At 34.7% G+C, this 20,398-nt stretch overlaps 1 long non-coding RNA gene and 1 pseudogene across 1 annotated transcript in view; one reads left to right on the forward strand and one right to left on the reverse strand.

Moving 5' to 3' along the window:
• Positions 1-20,398, reverse strand: part of LOC126024099 (uncharacterized) — a 323,896-nt gene that overhangs the window by 250,481 nt on the left and 53,017 nt on the right. The window lies entirely within an intron of this gene.
• Positions 3,577-3,670, forward strand: LOC126025287 (uncharacterized; annotated as a pseudogene).

A 20,398-nucleotide genomic window follows, 5' to 3' on the forward strand; every position in this document is an offset into this window, starting at 1 on the left:
GAAAGAAGAGGGGGAAGAAGAATAAGAGAAAGAAGTGGAGAAAGAGGAAGAATAGTCTACAGCCATAACACCCTGAACTCATCTCAGAAAGAGGAAGAAGAAAAAGAGGGAAAAAAAGAAGAAAATGGATTGAAGATTTATTTTTAATTTCTTTTCTTATAATAGTGTCTTTGTTTAAACATCGTGATTTTAACATGTTTGTAGTTGGGGTTTTTCATATACTCTGAGGCTTTTTTTTTTTTTTTTGAGTGGGGACATACCCCATGGCACTCACAGGTTATTCCTGGCTCTGCACTCAGAAATCACTCCTTGCAGGCTTTGGGAACCATATAGGACGTCAGGGTTTGAACCCAGGTCAGCCCTGGTCTGTTGCATGTAAGGCAAACACTCTCCCCACTGTACTATAGTTCTGGTCCCTGCTCATATCAGAGAGTCTATATTGGTGTCTGACATTACCATATTAATTCACTAAGCATGGTGGTGTTTTGTTTCCCATTGTAACCATTTAGTGTGTGGTGTTGTTTTGTGGCTCATTGGAGGAAATGTATGATCAGATTACAGTGTAATGGGCATTTTCTTCACTGGCACAGTGCTCAGGATATAACAATGCCTTTTTTGATTTAGAAAGAGGATCTCAACTCTGTCAATCTGTCTGTTTCAGCTTCTTAGGACTGTCTGGCTGGATGTGTAGCCCAACTGGCATGGCTGAAAGAACCCTTCCATTGTTTTGATTTTTCTCTTTCCTTTGTGGTACAATGACCTGAATGTAAAAATGGCCAAAAAGGACACAAAGAGGACTCTGCTTCCAGTGTTTTGTCTGACTCAGTTACTTGAGACTTTTTAAAGAAAAATTATAATTACCTCCTCAAAGATTTCATGCTAATGTCATTGTTGTCTAATTAGACTGTTATTTTTGCCCCATTATATCTAAACTACCTGTCCTTAATGTTCTATCTACTACTCATATTTTTTTTTCTTTTGGGCCACACCCAGCAGTGCTCTGAGGTTACTCCTGGCTCTGCACTCAGAAATTGCCCTTGGCTGTCTCGGGGGACCATATGGGATGCTGGGAATTGAACCCAGGTTCATCCCAGGTTGGACACATGCAAGGCAAGCGCCCTACCACTGTGGTATCTCTCCAGTCCTATTACTCATATTCTAATTAAGCAGAGATCAATTCTTGAATCATTTTTCTTTTTAATGGTTGGGTGAACACACACCTGTCTTTCTCCTGGTTTTCTCCTGACTCTGTGCTCAGGGTTCACTTCCTTCACTACTCAGATGACCAAATTGAAATATGATTAACCATGTGCAACTTAAGAACATAACCACTATACTATCGCTTTCCTCCTTGCTAACTGTTCAAATTTTTATTGAATACATATGAAACTAAGTTAGAATAAGTTACATTAGACTAAGTTTAATATAAAGTCTTTCTATATTTTTTATTTGAATTGCTTTTTGATTAAAAGAAAAGATTAATTACACAGTGTAAGCAAAAAAAGAAAAAAAGATTTCTGGCAAACACAGAACTAAGTGATTAAGAGAAAGAATATTGGAAGAATATCACCCAGGAGTCTAAAATGTCAGGGCAGAAAGAAACAATACATGATAAAAGCAGATTTTAGTGAACAATAGGTTATTAGAACCCACTCAGGTAAGTCAAATTTACCCATAAATTTTAAACACAATGAACAAATTATTATTTTTGGTTTTCAGAAGTTGATTTCATCCACAATATCATGAATGAATTAGAAAGACATAAGGCTGGAGAAAAAGAAATAATATTCACAGTTGTTACCATAACTCAGACATAACATTTAATGAATCTCATATTTAATTGAATAAAATGATAGAGCAATGTTCTGTAATGAGATGCAGATCATTGCGACTTGAATTTTTTTTTCTATTCCCCATTGTAGCCAAAGACCATAGTGTTCTGATGAGCTTTCGTGTCTGAACTCATTGTCACTTTAACACATCTCCAGTATCACAAGCATTATTTCTCAGCAAATATGAAACAGATTAAGTCAAACTGCAATCTTAAATGTGAGACAATGGGACATTTTTATTCTGACAGCAGGTTAAAACCCATCAATCCTGTGTAAACAAATGATGATCATGTCTGGGTATGCAGCCACTTCTAAAAGTGTTTTCATATATGGTAAAAATGTGTATCTATATTCAGTTACAGTGTGTGTATATTTGTGCATGTCTGTGTCAGGGAGGGAGAGAGAAGGAAAGAGTGAGAGAGATTCTTGGGCAATCTCCATTTCAGAAGACAAATAAAATAAACAAGAAGCAAAGAAATTTAGAGAAAGTGTAGAAATTCTTAGAAATTTTAAAGATGTGGAAACTGAAGTCCCAGATCAAGTAGAGTCATTATGGGGTACAAAACAGAAATGAATGCTTATTTATTAGATTTAATAAGGTTGAATTTCAATAAAGTCTTCCTGCTTATTGAGCACATTGTTCTGGGCCAGTACAAATTATTTTTCTTTGAACACTCATTTTTACATATGCCCAATAGATTATACAATGTATATCTCATAAAACTTTTCTAACAGTAAGTAAAATGGTTTAGGAAGCATGTATTTAAAAGTCTGGCACATGACTAGTGCTTGATGTATGATTGCTTTAGGAGTTTTAAAACATGATAAGAATGTTTAAAATTGGATTATAAATATATATATATATATATATATAGTTTTACTTAGATAAAGGTTTTCCATTCTACTCTACCCAGGACCTTCATGTGAACTTTGATTTATGGCTCACATCCACTCCACCTTTGTTATATTAACTAATATTAGCAGACTAGACATAATATAACATGAATTTTTAGTTTAAGAGTATATTTTAGGGGCTGGCGCTAGAGGTAAGGTATCTCTGCCTTGCAAGTGCTAGCCAAGGAAAGATTGCGACCGCGGTTTGATCCCCCGGTGTCCCATATGGTCCCCCCAAGCCAGGGACAATTTCTGAGTGCTTAGCCAGGAGTAACTCCTGAGCATCAAACGGGTGTGGCCCAAAAAAACAAAAAAAATTAATATTGCATGTTAAAATTTATTATATAAAGTATAGATTTATGTTAAGGTGAGTAAAAGCACTCCATTTATACTTTTCTTGGGTTTAATTTGCCATTTATACATAATTTGGTCCTAAAATTAGGTGTGGTAAAAATGTTACAAAGGAAGTCAAAGGGCAAGATAAGACAAGAAGGGGAGATAATCAAATTGGTCAAATTGATTGTTTTTAAACATTGTTAATATAGGATGTAGCATGTCAGGTAGCAGAGTAAAAAGTGAGAATAGATTTTAAAAATACTCACACCATGTGCTTTTACCTCTGCATCAAAGATCTGCTCAGTGATGTATAAGCACATAACACAGATCAGAATAGGTAGTGAGTGGACAATGAGGCAGGAAGTAGACTGCAAAAAAAAAAAAAATGATGAGACCAGACTGACAGGAGAAGGAAAAAGAACACAACACTGAAAATGTAGAGGACCGGATCAGTAGACATAAAGAGATCTGCAGAGAATAGTGAGAATGACTGAGAAACAAGAGTGAACATTAAGTGCTTGCTTCGGCAGCACATATACTAAAATTGGAATGATACAGAGAAGATTAGCATGGATGACACGCAAATTTGTGAAACGTTCCATATTAAAAAAAAAAAGTGGCAAAAACAAAAACAAAACAAAACCCCCCAAAAAACACATTGGTTTTCTGTCCAAGAGATAGAGATTGCTAATTTTGACGCTGCGGCAGCCTACAGAAATTTCCTACATCAGCTGTTAAATAAGAGACATCTGATGTTCAGTGTACCTACATGCCATTCACACAGACTCAGAAGTTCACTGCTTCCACTACAACAAAAATACTTTTATAAGCCCATTTTTTAAAAATTTGTGGGGCTGGCTTGATAGCACAGTGGTTAGAGAGCTTGATTTGTATGCGGCCCATACGGTTTCCCGAGCCTGCCAGATGTGATCTCTGAGCACAGAGCCTGGAGGAACTCGTGAGTGACAATGGATGTGGCCCCAAAACCAAAATAATAATAATAATAAAACAATAATAATAATTTTAAAATTAAATAGATAAAAAATAGTTACTATGTCATCTCCAAGGATCACATTGTTTGGCCCCTCTGCTTAGTTTCCAAACCGATAAGTACTCCAAACATGCCACAGAAAGTACTCATTTTCTTTTCTTTTTTGAATCCTAATATCTACCCATTCATCTATTCATCAAGTCCCTCTAAGCTCTACCTCCACCTATCCATTCAGATTTTAAATGAGTACCTTTCATAGATGTGTATTAGGCCCTACATACAAAAAATTATTGAACTACAAACAAGATATATTGAATAAACCTTCCTGGTAAGGCAGGCTACAGGAGAGATCTAAACCCCAAATCTTAGTAAACTAATCGATATTTTTTACAAAAGCCAGTCATCTGATATAGGTGACTTCATTAATGAAATCATTTTGGAGTACATGACCAAGATCGGATTGCTGATAGGTGTTAAGGGAAAATTTATTAAAATACATGTTAGATGATCATAATAACTGAGATAGGTGATCAGATATAAATGTCTGTTAAGCCTTTCTCCACCCTACCTTGTTGATTCTCTTGGATTCACCTTGAGCAGGAAATCTTTGCTACAATCCACCCCCACTTTGTCTCTCCCTTTGCTCTGGAATTTCACCTTGAGACATCAATGGCCGGCTGCCCTGGTAACCATTAGTCAAAGCCCCTTATAAGAGAAACTCGACATATTTGGCCAAAAGAATGGACTTCTGCTCGCCTCTCTTCAGATTCTCACCTTATTTGGAAAAGAATAAGCTCGCCATCTGATTGGACATTATGTTTGAATCTGTACTAGGGATTTGTGCATTCTACAAGTCCTGCTTTCCGTATTGACCTATGGTTCCTTCAACCTATAAAAGACACTTGCCTATATTGCCTGGGGCTTCCAGTTTCAGTCCATATGACAGAGCAGGTGCCCCATCTAGCTGGAATCAATAAACCTGTTTCCGTTTGCATTCTCGGAAGATTCATGGTCTTTTTCTGAGGTGGTGAGCTTTCTCGGACCATTAACAATAAGAAACCCTGAGAAACTAAATGATAACATTTTTTTTTTTTTTTACTTTTTTGGGCCACACCCTGCGGTGCTCAGGGGTTACTCCTGGCTGTCTGCTCAGAAAATAGCTCCTGGCAGGCATGGTGGACCATATAGGACACCGGGATTCGAACCAATCACCTTTGGTCCTAGATCGGCTGCTTGCAAGGCAAACGCCGTTATCTCTCAGGGCGCAAATGATAACATTTTGAGAATCTTCTTTAAAAATTGTCAAAGTTGGAATATGATGGCAAATTATCATTTCCTTTCTAAAAGTCTTGGATGTCTTGGTAGTTCGAATATGTTTGATAACTAAGTGAAGAAATTTCACTGAAGATTAACTTTTTCAAATTTCTAGATTGTATAGTCAATCATTCTGATTTTATTAGGAGCTTTCACTATAATTTTCATAAATGATGAATTCTTGTATGTCCAAAGAATTTAGGAATAGTCAAAGTCTGCAAAGAAGAACTGTAGACACTACATACTCACCAACCCCACTAGTGCAGCAGAGTACCACTGGTTCATGAAGTGTGAAAACCAATTCCTACTATATAATAAAATTATTTCAAGAGAGATTATTAGTGAAGTAAATACATTTATTTAGGAAATAGGATATTATGAGAAAGAATACCCCCCAACCAAAAAAAAGAGAAAGAATGATATATACCAACAGTGGAACATGGGTGATTCTGAACTGATATTGATGTAAAAGGAGCAACTGCAGATTCCTTAATATTTTCAAGAAGGAAAATACTGAATAGAAATGATGCTCAGACTCAGGAAAAAAGAACTTTGCTCAGGGAGGAATTTAGTAAGGAGTTGGGTTGTGGGGAGGCTAATAGGACTTTAAAGGACTATTAAAGGACTAAAAGGCTCATTTCATTTCTTATCAATTGATAAGACTGTTAAAAAGAATGCAAGGATACTACAGAATGGTCTGGCTGGTCTGAATCCTTTGGGTTTGGCTATTTGTTTTAGGTGTTGCCTATTATCTTCGTCTTTCAGTGAGGCTAAGTGCTAAAGCTGAATTCTATGGTTTAAATAGGAATGTTTAAGAAGAAGGTGTTTAGGTCAATAGGGATAGGTGAACTGCTGGTAAGTGGAAACTGAGGCTCCTCTTTCAATAAGCTTGTCCCTGTTTTTTTTTGTAACTTTGTCTGCATTGCTTGGATTTTACAAATTGTCCTGTCTTGAGTGCTTTCTATGTAGATAAGCATTGTTATGAAGGCAAAGTCACAGAAAAAGGATTTTGGAGCCCTAAAGAACTGCACTTAAAGTCTTAACAGGCTAGACCCTGCAGTAAGATCTTTATATGAATTTTGTTTTTTGTTTATTTTTAATAAATCTTTATTTAAGCACCATGATTACAAGCATGTTTGTAGTTGTATTTCAGTCATAAACAGAATACCCCCCTTCACCAGTGCAGCATTCCCACCTCCCTCCTCCTTCCCCACCCCTGCCTGTATTCATGACAGACATTCTACTTTTTTCATTCTTTAACATTGTCATGCTAGTTGTAGGTGTAATTATTTTCCTAACTCTTTGTGGTGAACTTCAAATTGTGAGCTGGTCCTTCTGGCCCTTCCAGCACTTAACTCTATTGTCTCTGGGCCTTACCTTAAGGAAATTTAAAATGGGTGGTTCTCAGATCATTTTGAATTGCAGCCTCTGGTTGTTCTTAAAGCCTCTCTGGGTCTTTGGAATCAGGCTTTGAGGACTGTCAAGCAAGAAACTTTTTTACAGACCACATTTTTATTTTATTCATTCTGGAAACTCATCATCAGGGGTTTTCTATCTGACTGCTTTTTTTTTTGTTTGTTTTGTTTTTTGTTTGTTTGGTTTTTTTTTTTTAATTCCCACACTATATAAAGTGCTATGGGTTATTCTCTGATCTAAATCTGGGCATTGTAAAGGAGTTGTTTTTTTTTTTTTTTTTTACCAAAGCAGTTTTCCTCCCACCCCTTTAAAAACTAACCCAATAATTGACAGCTGCTTACAGTTATTTTATCATTTGTTTCAAAAGGAAAAGTGGAAACAATTTTAAAAGCCTGATTTAAATACACTAATATATCCTGAATAGTCATAGGACAACAGGGCTAGCATTTTTTTACAAATTATTTTATTTTGGGATAGAGAATTATAAGTGTAGAAATTTTAATCTCTAGTTATGAGTATAAGCTAAGATGAAATCAAAACTATGAATTAGACAGTATTTGCCCTATGTCATTTTTCCCATAAAAATTATGTCTTTAGCAGTTTTGTTAAAGCTGACCAAAGCTGGCTTGGACCCGGGTTGGGGTCCCGGGTTGGAGATGGCCAAGCCTGGGGAGGCCAGGTCAGGGATGCCCAAGATCTGAGGAAAGTCCACCGCTCAATTGAGGAGACACAAACCTTGGAGGATGCAATAACACGTAGGTTTATTCTTTTTCCAGGATCCTGGGGGTGTCACCACAAGCCGGGAATTGGTCCATCGTGAGATTCCGAGAATCCAAATTCACAAACATTTAAGGGAATTCTTATGATAATGAGCATGACAATGAGCATACAGTCAAAGCATTTTATAGGTTTATACAGTTTGAATCATCCAATGATTTTTTTTTTACAGAAAAGGCGCAGTTATCTATCTGTTCAGCCCCTTCATGATATCATTTACCCCCAACTCCTACGCTGATGGCATTCAGAGATATAGGTTGAACCCTTAAGGTGGTCGCCTAATATACAGGGTGGAGAACTCATTCTCTTGACAGCATAGTGATGACTGGAGCGATTAGGGGAAGGGGGCCTTGTTTATTATATCAAGCAAGCCAGGGACAGAAACGAGAATAGCATTCAACTAGATTTTACCCTTATTCTATACTGAAAGGTCCGGGCGTCCTAATCTAGCTGCCCGACGCGGAGAAATGAAGAGGCCGAGGTCCCAGAAAATGCTCTAAAAAGTGCTTTAATACTGACCATTCGGAATGGCCAGGGTCAAAGTGTCCCCAGAATAGAACAGGGACAAAGAGACCTCGTGGTCCCGTAGTTCCCCCCTTATAGAGGATGGGAAGTGGGAGGGGAAGGAGTCCTTGAGGGCTGGACTTCCGCTATGGTAACACGAATCATTGGTGAGGTAGGGGAAAAGGTGGGGCCGAGGTAGTGATGACTTCCTTAAGGGCAGGGCATCCGCCAAGGTTGGTGGAGGCGGGGTTGACTTCCCTTTTCAATACCTATGTGTTATTCAATCTATACCTCTGTGTTATTCCTTTTTAGTGACTTGTGCAATTATTCCTCCCTAATCTTCAAGGGCCATCCGTCCTCTGTGGGGATCTCCTCTTTGAAGGTCAGGGTCGAGGTGTTCCCCTGTTGGAATGGAAGATGATTAGTTGGTTTCCCCTCCCTTCAAGATGTCTGGTGGAAAATAAGATGCACTCCTTGGAATGTCCTTTGTGATTTACAGCCTCGTCTCAGGAATCAGCTGTCTCCTTGGGCCTAGTCTCAAAAGTTACACACTGAAATCTAAAGTTAAAAGGCTATATCCCAAAATCAAAAGTCACCTCTTTTCCTGACTCAACAGTTTTCTATAAATTGTTTTAAAAAACATTTATTAACTTGTGTATTGCAACTATAGGCAAGTTTAATAAGAAATTCCTGACTAGTATAAAGATTTCTTTGTATCTTTTGTAAAATACCTTTTTTTAATAGAGTAGATCTAACTAAAACAGCAGTATTTTTCAGTAGGCAAATATATTCACAATAATTTAAGAATGTAGGGCTCAGTGCTCGAAAAGACTAGCATCATTTTGAATCTTTTATTTTATTTATTAATTGTGCTAGGTGTTTTGTATCAACAGGGTATGTTAGCAAAACAGAAAGCTTCAATTCTTGAGTACAAATGTGACACTTGCAATGGAATTTTAATATTACCACTTTTTGCTATTTTGCTGCAAGTCAAACAGTCATAAATATGGCATCTGGGGACATTTTGAGCTAAGAAATAGAGAAAAGTCTAGATTCCCATTTGTAATAGTGATTGGGATTACTGCAATAGATTGCAACAATGCATGAGGGAAGGTTTAGGAGGAGAGGTTGCTGCTCCCATTGATTTGCTAATTAACTTTATAGAATGACAATCAAGTTACTCTCCCTGGGAGATTAAGAAGCACTCTTCCCCTTTTAGTTAAAAAGAAAAAGGAAAAAAGAAGAAGATAACAAGTAAATGTGAAGCTTTTTCTAGAGAATTGTTAACCAATTTAAAAGATAAAATTTCAAGCGGGTTACTCTAATCAGTAGAACCACAATTTTAACCTCAAATCCATAACTTAATGTTTTCATCATTGGACTGAATATGTGTGCTTTTTCAATATCAGATAATGTATGGATGAGTAGCCTCTTCTGGGAGTTGAAAGGAGAAAATGTCAGGATCACATTAGTCAAGGTTGTCTGATGTCTTTGATACTTTCAAAAGTTCCTATTTTCTTCCTGTTTGTCTTGTTCTTATTCCTGTACAGGTATGAAATTCTATTCTGTATATGTCATAGCTTTCAGCTCTTCACTGTTATTTGACAGCCTGTCTTCAGTGCAACCTTTTGTACATTTGAAAGCCACCGCTGAGGAAGCAGAACCTCTTGAGTGAGCAGAGCTGTGACTTGGCCTGTTTCACCTTATTATATAAATATGCAGAGCTATCTTTCCACTAGAAGCTAAAGAGAGCGACAATGGCAAATCATATCACAGAGCACACATGGCTTACTTAGTTTTCTAAATTTCAAATAGTTTGCTTCCTTAGTTTCTAAGTAATGATTCTATTTTTCTGAAAACTGGAAATAGTTAATGTAATAAGCTTGTGATTGATTTAAATGGCACAAAAATAGTAAATTTTATGTTGTTTTTAGTTTGTTTGTACTTTGGGACCGTGCTTAGCTCAGAGTTTACTTTTGACTCTGTTGTCAAAATATCATTTCTGGTGCTGTTCAGGGACATTGTGTGGTGACTAGATTATGCCCAATTCAATATACTGTTTCTCCATCCTACCCATATAAATTTTTTCTTGTCTATTGTTCCACAAAGCAAACACCACTTAACAATAATTATAATAAAATTAATATAATTCTTTGTAGATACATTAGTTTTAGAAATAAATTAGCATATAAAACTCCAGGTTGTTTTTTGTTATTGTTTTGGTTTCTTTCTTTTGCCACACCTGGTAATGCACAGGGATTATTCCTGACTTTGGATTCAGAAATCGCTCCAGGCTAGGGGATCATATAGGATGCTGGGGATTGAACTGTGGTCCATCCTGGTTTAGCTCCAAGCAAGGCAAACACCCTACCATTGTGCTTTTGCTCTGGCCCCCCACTAATTCTTCATAAGCTGTCTTTCCTTGCTGGTTCTGGCTACTCTTCATTTCTTTGACTTTCCTATGTTCTATTTCCATGTGGGTGAGAATGACTGCTTTTCCTGCCTGTGCCCTACACATTGTAATCAATTTGAGTAGAGTTTAGCGCTCAGGAGAAGCTGCAAGTCTAGGAAAAAAGAGCAAATTATCTGACCTGTGATCTCTTTTATAAGTTACTATCCCCTCCCCTTAATCATTTCCACTATCTGACAGGCCACCTCATGTTGTCAAGATTTATAATTAGGAATTGTATTTATTAGATTATTTGATACCTGTCTATTCTTTCCTCACTCTGCTACCCCTACTATAACACTATTCTATCTAGTATACTATAATGTGTAAAATAAATCCTCATGTTGTCAAATCACCCCACACTCAGTATTTCCAACCGTAGGCAGATGGGTCTGAAACAGTAGGGTAGTTGCAAAGAATTAATAAACCAAGCCATATCAAAGGGATAGGTTTAAAGGAAAGAGAAAGATGGGGGAATGCCTTTGGTTTGGGTTAATAGCTGGGTGTCATCTATCAGTAATGTGGTGATTTAATTTGACAATAGCCCTAACTTAACATTTAATAGTACATTTACATTGGAAAATAGAAATCCTTTACTAAATAACAATTCCACAAAGCAGATTTTGCATATATTTTTCTTCTGCTCAACTGATAAACTATAGATATGGTGGTCATTCATATATTTCATTTCTACTAAATCATCATAAAGAAATGCCTGTACTCAGTAGCCTTATTCACACAGTATTGTATCTGTGAGAGGCAGACCTCCTCATAAGGCATTGATGTGTTCATGTAGATTATATTTAACTATGTGGTAGAATGTCTCTTTATCTTCTTAATTTCTAGGGCTAGAATTTCACATACCTGCAACCACATACTTTAAGTAATGTGTTGTTACTTTCTTTTTGTTGTTGTTGTTTGTTTTTCTGAGCCACACCTGGTGATGCTCAGGGGTTACTCCTTGCTATGCACTCAGAAATTGCTTTTGGCTTGGGTGACTGACTATATGGGATGCTGAGGGATTGAACCACAGCAGTAGGCTAGTGCCGGCAAGGCAGACACCTTACCGCTCTGCGCCACCATTCTGGCCCCTTTTTTCTTTTTCTTTTCTTTTCTTTTCTTTTTTAATTTTGAGTAGAATTTAAGAAGGTAGTGTTCAAAACTTACTCCTTGCAGTGCACCAAATGCCCTACCAGCAGTACTACCACTTCAACTTCTGTTCTTGCTCCTTAATGCCTCAGAGGATACCAAGATAGCTTTTTTTTCTTTTTATTTCTTTGCTTGATTCTGCTAACATTTTAATAAGCCTTTGAATTTTTGTCTTCTGCAATCATTGATATTTTCTGTTAGTCTTTTTCGATAAATATTCCTTATTATTTTATTCTTTATAGCATTGTTATATAGTAATATCATAAACTAAAACAAGCAAACACTTCAAGTTATAGTGCATGGCAGTAAAAGAGTAGACCAATGGGCATTTTCTACCACATAATGACTTAGAAATGCAATTAACATTATTTTTCTTCCCATATTATTTTTTAAATTAAATCCTTCTATCTCCCTACACCCCTTCTTTCTGATTACAGTATACTGACCACTTTGAAATGCATGATCCTTATCAGAGTCATTATAATTTATATTTAAAAACATGAACAATGAAATTATAGGGATTGAATTAAGATCCTAGTTTTGTACCACTCAATAATCTAATCTTCACTCAAGACATGGTAGCAATATATTCAACTTCATCCATGTCTATTTAATCATAAGACAGATGAATATCACTTATACCCAGGTTTGTTATTAATGTGAGCTTGATAAATTATTTTTAAAAAATGTATTATCAAACTTCTTCCAGGAGGTGATAAAAATTTTACTTTTAGTTTCACCAGCAGGATTGATAATGTCTGTCTCTCTGCTCTTTTACTACTACAGGTCTTGATTATTGAAAGGTAAATTATATTTTTTGGTATATTGCTTTCAATTGGTACTTACCTTTCTCTTGCAGCTTGACTATAAATAATAATTGTTCCATTTAGAGCATATTTTTGTTTTGTTTGTCAAGATTAGTTTGTTTTTGTCTCCTCTGAACTTTTTTCTGGTTTTCCTTATGTGTTTACATTGTTTTAATTATTTTTTAATTTTTACTTTTGAAATATATCTGTGTTTCATTTGCTTGTACTTGTGACTTCAACCATTATATGCTCAGCTACTCCTTTCTCCATTAGTTTTAAAAAATGTTGCACCAGATTATTTGGGTTTGTTTTGACAGGAGCTTAAGAACTTTAAAATGAAATAATGTGGAAGCAGTTTAACAATTTAAGAATGTATCATTTATGATAACTAAATTTCATTATCAAATTTAACTCTAATATTACAAATTTGAATATTATTAGGTCAGAATAAATATCCTCACAGAATGTTGAATATGGACAGTATGCTTAGACTTTATATTTGCTATTAAAGTGAAAAATATTTCGCAACAGAAATAATGCTAACTCAGGGTTTATAGATAAGGTCCATTCAGATTGAAGTCTTGGCAATAGTGGTATATTCTAGCCTTCTTAGAGTTATCAATATTATGCAGCTGTCATGCTTCTCAGAGAAAAATGCCAAGAAAAAATAATGAGGTCGTGTAGAACTCTGAGAAATGAAGTTTTTAAAGAAATAATCACATAGCTAAGAAAACCAAGAAAAAGAAAATAAAAAAGACCCCAGGATACATTAAGACTTACTGCTTATTTACATAACATTACCCTAAATGCTTTGCATTACAATTTTTCTTTGAACAATTGCCCTTTTTGGAATATGCCAAAATCCAAGTCTATTTCTTTTAGTAGCTGGCACCACAAATATGTTTTCTAAATACAAAGTTTGCAACTTCAATTCCTACTTCACTGTGAGTTTGAACTAAAGATGGCTTAAATGGACTGAATGTGGTGCTAAGTGAAGAGACCTCCACTATTACTGAGAGAAAAAAATTAGACTAGCTCTCTGCATTCTTGAATAAACATACCATTCAATTCATGTAAAGACAAATTAATCTCACAAAGGTTTACTTCTGTTTTCCTGAGATAGCAAAATGTGAAATAGTTCCTTAAACCAAGATTATTGCTAAAATTCTTCAGACATTATCACTATTGGCTATATATTTTATGCAATATCATATTCAACCAGAATACCAATTTAATATTTCCTAAATGTTTCCTTTCTGTACCTCTCTAATTAATTATGCATCATCCCTATAATTGTGATAATCTGAGAAACATTCTATAACCAATAAAGAAAACAATATTTTCTTAGTTGAAGATAATGATATTCTTTGAAAGACCAGAGAATAGTAATGTCACTGATGTTTTTTGCAATTAAAATAGAGATAAAATATGATTTACATTGTCAATAAAATTCACATTTATACATAAATAAGAACATTCTCTGTAGTCACTATATGGATAACAAACTTGTGAGGTTTGAGTGGAGACAAAAATTGAAAGTAAGTTTTACGTCTTTACATTATAACTTACATTATAATTACATTATAATATACATCTTTACATTATAATTGCATGGCATCTTCATAAGATAGACCTTTCACCTCTTTTGATAAGTTGATGTATAGCTACTGGATGCTTTTGTACACTATTTTAAATAGAATAGATTCTGATTTCTCTTTCTATGTCCCACTGTTGAAGGCGATTGCTCTATTATTATACTACTATTTTATAATAGTACATTTTGAGGAAATAAATTTTTCTTGCACTTTAATTTATAGAGTCATATTCTTTATTCTCACTGGAATTGGTTTGGTTTCATTCTTGTTGGCTCTAGGTTTCTTATAGCCCTTTAATTAATAAATAATATTTTAGTAATATTTATTGATTCAGTTAGAATGTACCCATTGAAAAATTTATTTTAGATCGAATCCTCAATGTGGGCTCTAATGTAGCATTACCATATATTTTTTTGAAAGAGACTATTTTGAGGTTTATTTTCCCCCTATAGTACTGTAGATCAATGGTAATAGTCGTTACAGAAGAAATCCCAATTTGATGGTAAATGGTATGCACCTAGAAAGGGAATGATATAGAGAAAACCATGTCTAGTAGTCTACTAGGTACAATATTTTTTTAAAAAACATGGGTGGGACACAATCTGGGGACATTGGTGACAGGAAATGTGTACTAGTGAAGAGTGGTATACAAGCTGACTAAAACTCAATTATAACCACTACTCAACTGTAACCATGAAATTTAAATAAAGTAACTATATTAAAAAATTAAAAGAATAAAAAGGTGTGTAGATAGCAACAAAATAGGAGGAAAAGATTTCTGAGTCACATAGTAAATGGCATATTGCAAAAACCTATTCTGATTGTATTGTCTTGGTAAGATTTCCTCATAGGAGTTACCTTCCAATACCAGCTTTTTCTTGGTCTGACAATCACTTCAGATGCCACAATAGGGAGACATAGGGGAGAGCAGAGTCTATATTAGAATATGTGGGACACATAAATTGTTATCGCCCTTTTATATTTGTATTGTGTTAACTCAGATTCTGATGATATCATGGAAAGAGAATTACAATGAGTAAGAAACTTGATATCTAGATCTGACAGAATATCTTATGTGTCTTTACCTAAACTCATTCCTTTCTTTGATCATCTATTACATTCTATGACATATCTTTAACCTCCACTGTACTGATTTTTAAGAGGATCAAATCTATTTAGTTTTAAGTGGCCCAAGGACAAAATATGACTCAGAAAAATTTGTCTAATACCCTTAGATATATCATAAATAACTACATGGATTAATTAGTATAGGTGAAACATTATTGAAGTTGGTGTGTGGTTGACAGGAAGAAAAGCTATAAAAACATAACCAGAAAAAGCATAACCAGACTTAAAATGCTCTTATGATGGCTATAAAAATCTATAAAATAGGCATCAGTGATCTATATCCCAACAAAAAATGCAATAACTATAAAGTGATAGAGCTATCTGAACAATATTTATAAAGGTAGCTTATAGATTGCAATTTAAAAAGGTAGTATAAATATTTCTCAATGAATTTACTATAGAAAGAGTAATATAGCTTGTGTCAGTCATCTTATCTGTGCATCTATTTCTTTAATGATGTTTTTCTGTCCCTGCCCAAGAATTACAAGTCAGTCTTGTATATGCCTGGATTTAAACAAAGGGCAATGCCTGTCCCAATTCTCAACTTGCATCTTAATTGCAAATGCAATACAGTGTAAAGTTTTACCTTTGAGTTAGCTGACAGGAATGTCAGCTAAAAATACAGTTTGTAAGTGGTCAGAGACTTTCTGACCTTTACCTATTGTGGTCTCCTTGGCTCCAGCATAGTTTCTCATTCAGTGTTTGTTAAACCAGTCCTTAGAATTAAATAAATGCATGAGTGAATAAATTCCTAGGTTTCCAAAGGCTTCAGAGGGAAGGCAAGGAGCTATATATGTTTTTTTTCTTCCTGCTTATCAGATTTCTTATCACACATGGGCCTGTTCATTGACTATTCAATGACCTACTTGATTTCTGAGGTCTCATTTCCCTCGTTTCATACAGCACAAATGGAGAATTTCTCTGCTAGAGTACTTCGACATTCCCTTATTAAAATTATGTTTTAAATCCTGGAAGCTGAAGAGATAATACAGCATGTAGGGCATTTACCTCAATTTGGGTTTGATCCCTGGTATTTATTTGATACTTGAGCACCACTGCTAGGTGTGATTTCTGAGTAATTCCTGATCCAGGAGTAACCCATAAACATCACAGAATATGTGGCTCAAAAATCAAAAAGGGATCAGAGAGATAGCAAAGCAGTAAGGCATTTGCCTTGCAATCTCCTGGCTTCCCATATGGTCCCCCAAGCCAGGAGCAATTTCTGAGAGCATAGCCAGGTGTAACTCCTGAGCATTACCAGTGTGGCTCAAAACAAAAATAAAAAAGTTCACAAAACAAAACAGTACCTAGTAAAAGAACTGGGTAGAATGGGCACCTTCATTTCATTTAAATATGAGATAAATTTATAAAACAAATCCTATTACCATTATTTGATCAGTTTAATTCTCCTATCCAGTTTAGGTTGAAAATTAAATTAGTTGAAAAACAATTTTTAAGTTAAGAATTTTTATGATCATAGTCTATACAGGGTGACTCATGAAATTTATTATCTACACTATGATACTTTAAAAGTCAGTGCTGTAATATTGTCTTAAAATAATTACAAAGCTTCAGTACTTATGCTGAAGAACAGTTGTAAGCTAATATAGCTCACTTTGAATTGGAGATGAAAGGGATGAAAGGGCTCAGGGATAAAGATACATCCTTTGCCTAAGTAAAACCTCAAATTCAATCCTTAGTACCAGAGTCCTCTCAAAATCACCAGGTATGGTGAGATTGGTCCCATGTCCCACTAGAGTGACCCTGATGGGTTTTAGTACTGCTAAATCTTTAGCACTGAAATAGGATTGATTGAACAAAAAGTGACCACTTTGTCTTCAGAGCACTACGTGGGAGCCCTTTTCCAAATCAAGAATATTAGTCAAATACAAATATAAAATTGGAGTCCAGGATTCATTTATTAGAGTACCACAAACTGAAGATATATCAATTAGGTATAGCCTCAAAGTTGTATAGGCTAGAAAATGTGAATCAACAATGACAACAGAAATTGATCAATGTAGTAAATGCCCCCATCTTCTCCTAGTGTTCTCACAAGGGCTCTTTTCAATGTCTACTATATTCAAATTTTTATTACTTGCAAAAGTAAGTCACTATATGTTAGGCACCATCTAATGATCTTATTTAACTTTAATTGCCTTTATAAAGACTCTTTTCCAATGTGATCAAAGTACCAGGGATTAAATTTTCAGCCTGTAAATTGGGAGGGGCAACATAATTAAGCTCCCAATAGGTTATCATATCACTCCAATTCTATTTCAGAGAGCAAGACTCTAGTAAAAAAGATAGTGTATTAATTCATCTAAAGAATGCTCATTCATCCATGAAAATCTAGATGATTGCTTTCATCACCTTGGATAGTACACACACAAAATTGGTACCCCAAATATCTGTAAAATAAGTGAGTATAATGTAAAACAACACAAAATCATTTTTAAATGTATTGTCTTCTGCTGCAAAGAAGTGATAAAAAAAGAGATAGAACTACAATTTGGGATTTTTGGCTTATATGACCCTTAGTTTCCATTCTTAGGCAAGAGAACAGTTGCAGAAAATCATCAATAAGTTTAAGAATAAAGTTAATTTGTTCTTGAAGGGAAGGGTGAAACAGATGTAAAGAGTGGTGGATTGTCATGTGTAAATTTAGGTAAGCAGAAATCTTAAAACAACTTTGCACCTAAAGCAAATCACACTAGGAAAAATGAATTAATGGATCTCCTGCAAATACTGATTTTGGAAGCATTATACTAGTTACAAGCCAGTGGGCACTGGCTCAGCAAGTTTGTGATTTGTCTAAGATAAAAATTGCCAGTGAGAGGAACAGTCAAGCTATAAAGTTCTTTCAATGGCCTCTCTCCTGGTCTTTTTCAATTTTTTCATGTCTTCTCTCTATCTTGAACACTCCCATTTCTCTTCTAAGGTGAGATTCTCTTCATGTCAGGAGCTAATGGTAAAACTACAATATTTAATACAATAGCAATATTAGGGAATAATTCTGTTGCATTTCTATCACAGAAATTCTTCCAGGTAATTGTAAAGAAAATTCCATTAGCATTATTATAGTATATTTTACTTTTGTTCTGTGTATGAAGTCATCTGTGTTGTTCTGCTCAACTCAGTGTTTTTTATCATTGAATCAAGATAGAGATAATGGTCATGCTCCCAGAAATATGAGTCAGTAAGGATTCAGTAGAACTGTCTGCTTTTATCTGAGTGACTGCTGAGTCACTGAGTAGATTTCTTTGTCTCAGGCAAGTCGCACCTTGCTGACCTCAACAATTATGCTAAGCAAGACCAGAAACAAAGTGAGTTCATAAAACTACACAAACACTTGCACATGGTACATGTTTACACTGTTAACATGATATACATTCACAAGTATTTGTATATACCCTGTATATACAAACTACATTATTCATCATGTAAATGCATGGGCTCATGACACACGTGACACAGATCTACATACCTAATATGTACATATATTCTGCATATATATACCACAAATACTATACATATCAATATATATGTCGCATGTGTATATATACACAAAATAGACCATTAAAACACTGCACAACCAAATACAGCATGTATGAGACTTACTGAGAAATCTAGAAGTGGTATAATTGAGTATGTGCTATTTAAGTAAAGAATTGCATCTTTTTTTTAATTAATTTTTTATTTTTATTTATGAGAACAATGATGCAAAGAGGACAAGGTAAAGTTACAGTGAAAGGACAATCGCCCATAAACAGAGTTCTCAAAAGAAATCCCCTTGCTAATGCCTAAATATTGAACTTACAGTCAAATTATTAAGAAAAATAAGGCAGAACCCATGTACAATTATGTTGTCCACAAATCCCCAGATTGTAGTACATTATAAGAATTGCATCTTAATGAAAATAATGATAAAGCTTAAAAATATAAACAGAGTCTAAAACTTAAATTTTTTTAAATTTTTTTACCTGGGGCCAGAATGATAGCACAGCCACAGGGCATTTGCCTTGCACGCGGTTGCCCAGGATGGACCTGAGTTTGACCCCTGGTGTCCCATATTGTCCCCTGAGCCAGGAGCAATTTCTGAATGCATAGTCAGGAGTAATCCCCGAGTGTCACCTGGTGTGGACCATAAAACAACAATAAAAAATCTCATTTTTACCCAATGCAGGAGAATTATTTTTTTTGTTTGAACATAAAAGGTATATTTATATCAATTAATAATGACTGCATTTTAAATAACCATATTTTACAAAATCAAAGAGTTAGTGTAATTAACCAATTTTCTATTGATAAACATTTCCTATTTATATACCATTGCTTTCTTAAGTAATACTATGATACCATTCTTTATAGATCCTTGGTTATGTCTCCAATTATTTCTATTTGACCTAAAGCAGTACTTTGATGAGGGTCAGCTTGAATAATTTGTTCTGTACATCTGTTATACTTTTCATCACAGATAATTACTTTAATTTCTTTTAGTAAGTATTCATTAACATATTTAAGAATTATGCTAATTAATAATATTATATAGTTTTATCTTTGCAGTTATAAATATATCATTAAAGAAAAAATGACCTGTTAAACATGAAACCTTAAGCACATATTATATGTCTTTGTCTAGTTCTCACTATGGGTTACAGAATTAAATCTCTGAGGAATTGCAAGTCTCCTTAAATAGACTTTCCCATCCTCATACTCATCAGTATTTGGTTTATTTTTTTATTTGTTTTAGTATATATTACAGACTTTCCAAAACCAACTTGGAGTTTTAAGTCCAAAGCATTTTTGTGTAGGGTGATGAAGTTTTTATAGTGAGAAAATTATCTGTTAAGACTGTTTCTTCTAATTTGCCTACTTAAAAATATAACATCTATCATGAAAGTCATAGATCAGATGTCAAAAAATTAACATAAATATTATCTTTAGCAGCTTAATAGTGAGTCTATATAAATGTAGAAAATGCAGTGTTAAAGAGTATAATATGTGGAAGAGCATTCACAAAGTAAATTTTATCTTTCTACTCAGTATCACTAAATTTATGGCATCTCCCCAAATAGAATAAATAAAATTAGCATCTCTCCCTGAATAAATAAGAGACAATAAAGTATATAAGAGTATACATTAGAAGTCAGAATAAGAAGTTCTTGTCTTAAGACAATAAAGACCTATGACATGACCACTGTTCA

Source organism: Suncus etruscus, chromosome 12, assembly GCF_024139225.1.
Source record: "Suncus etruscus isolate mSunEtr1 chromosome 12, mSunEtr1.pri.cur, whole genome shotgun sequence".
Lineage (NCBI taxonomy): Eukaryota > Metazoa > Chordata > Mammalia > Eulipotyphla > Soricidae > Suncus > Suncus etruscus.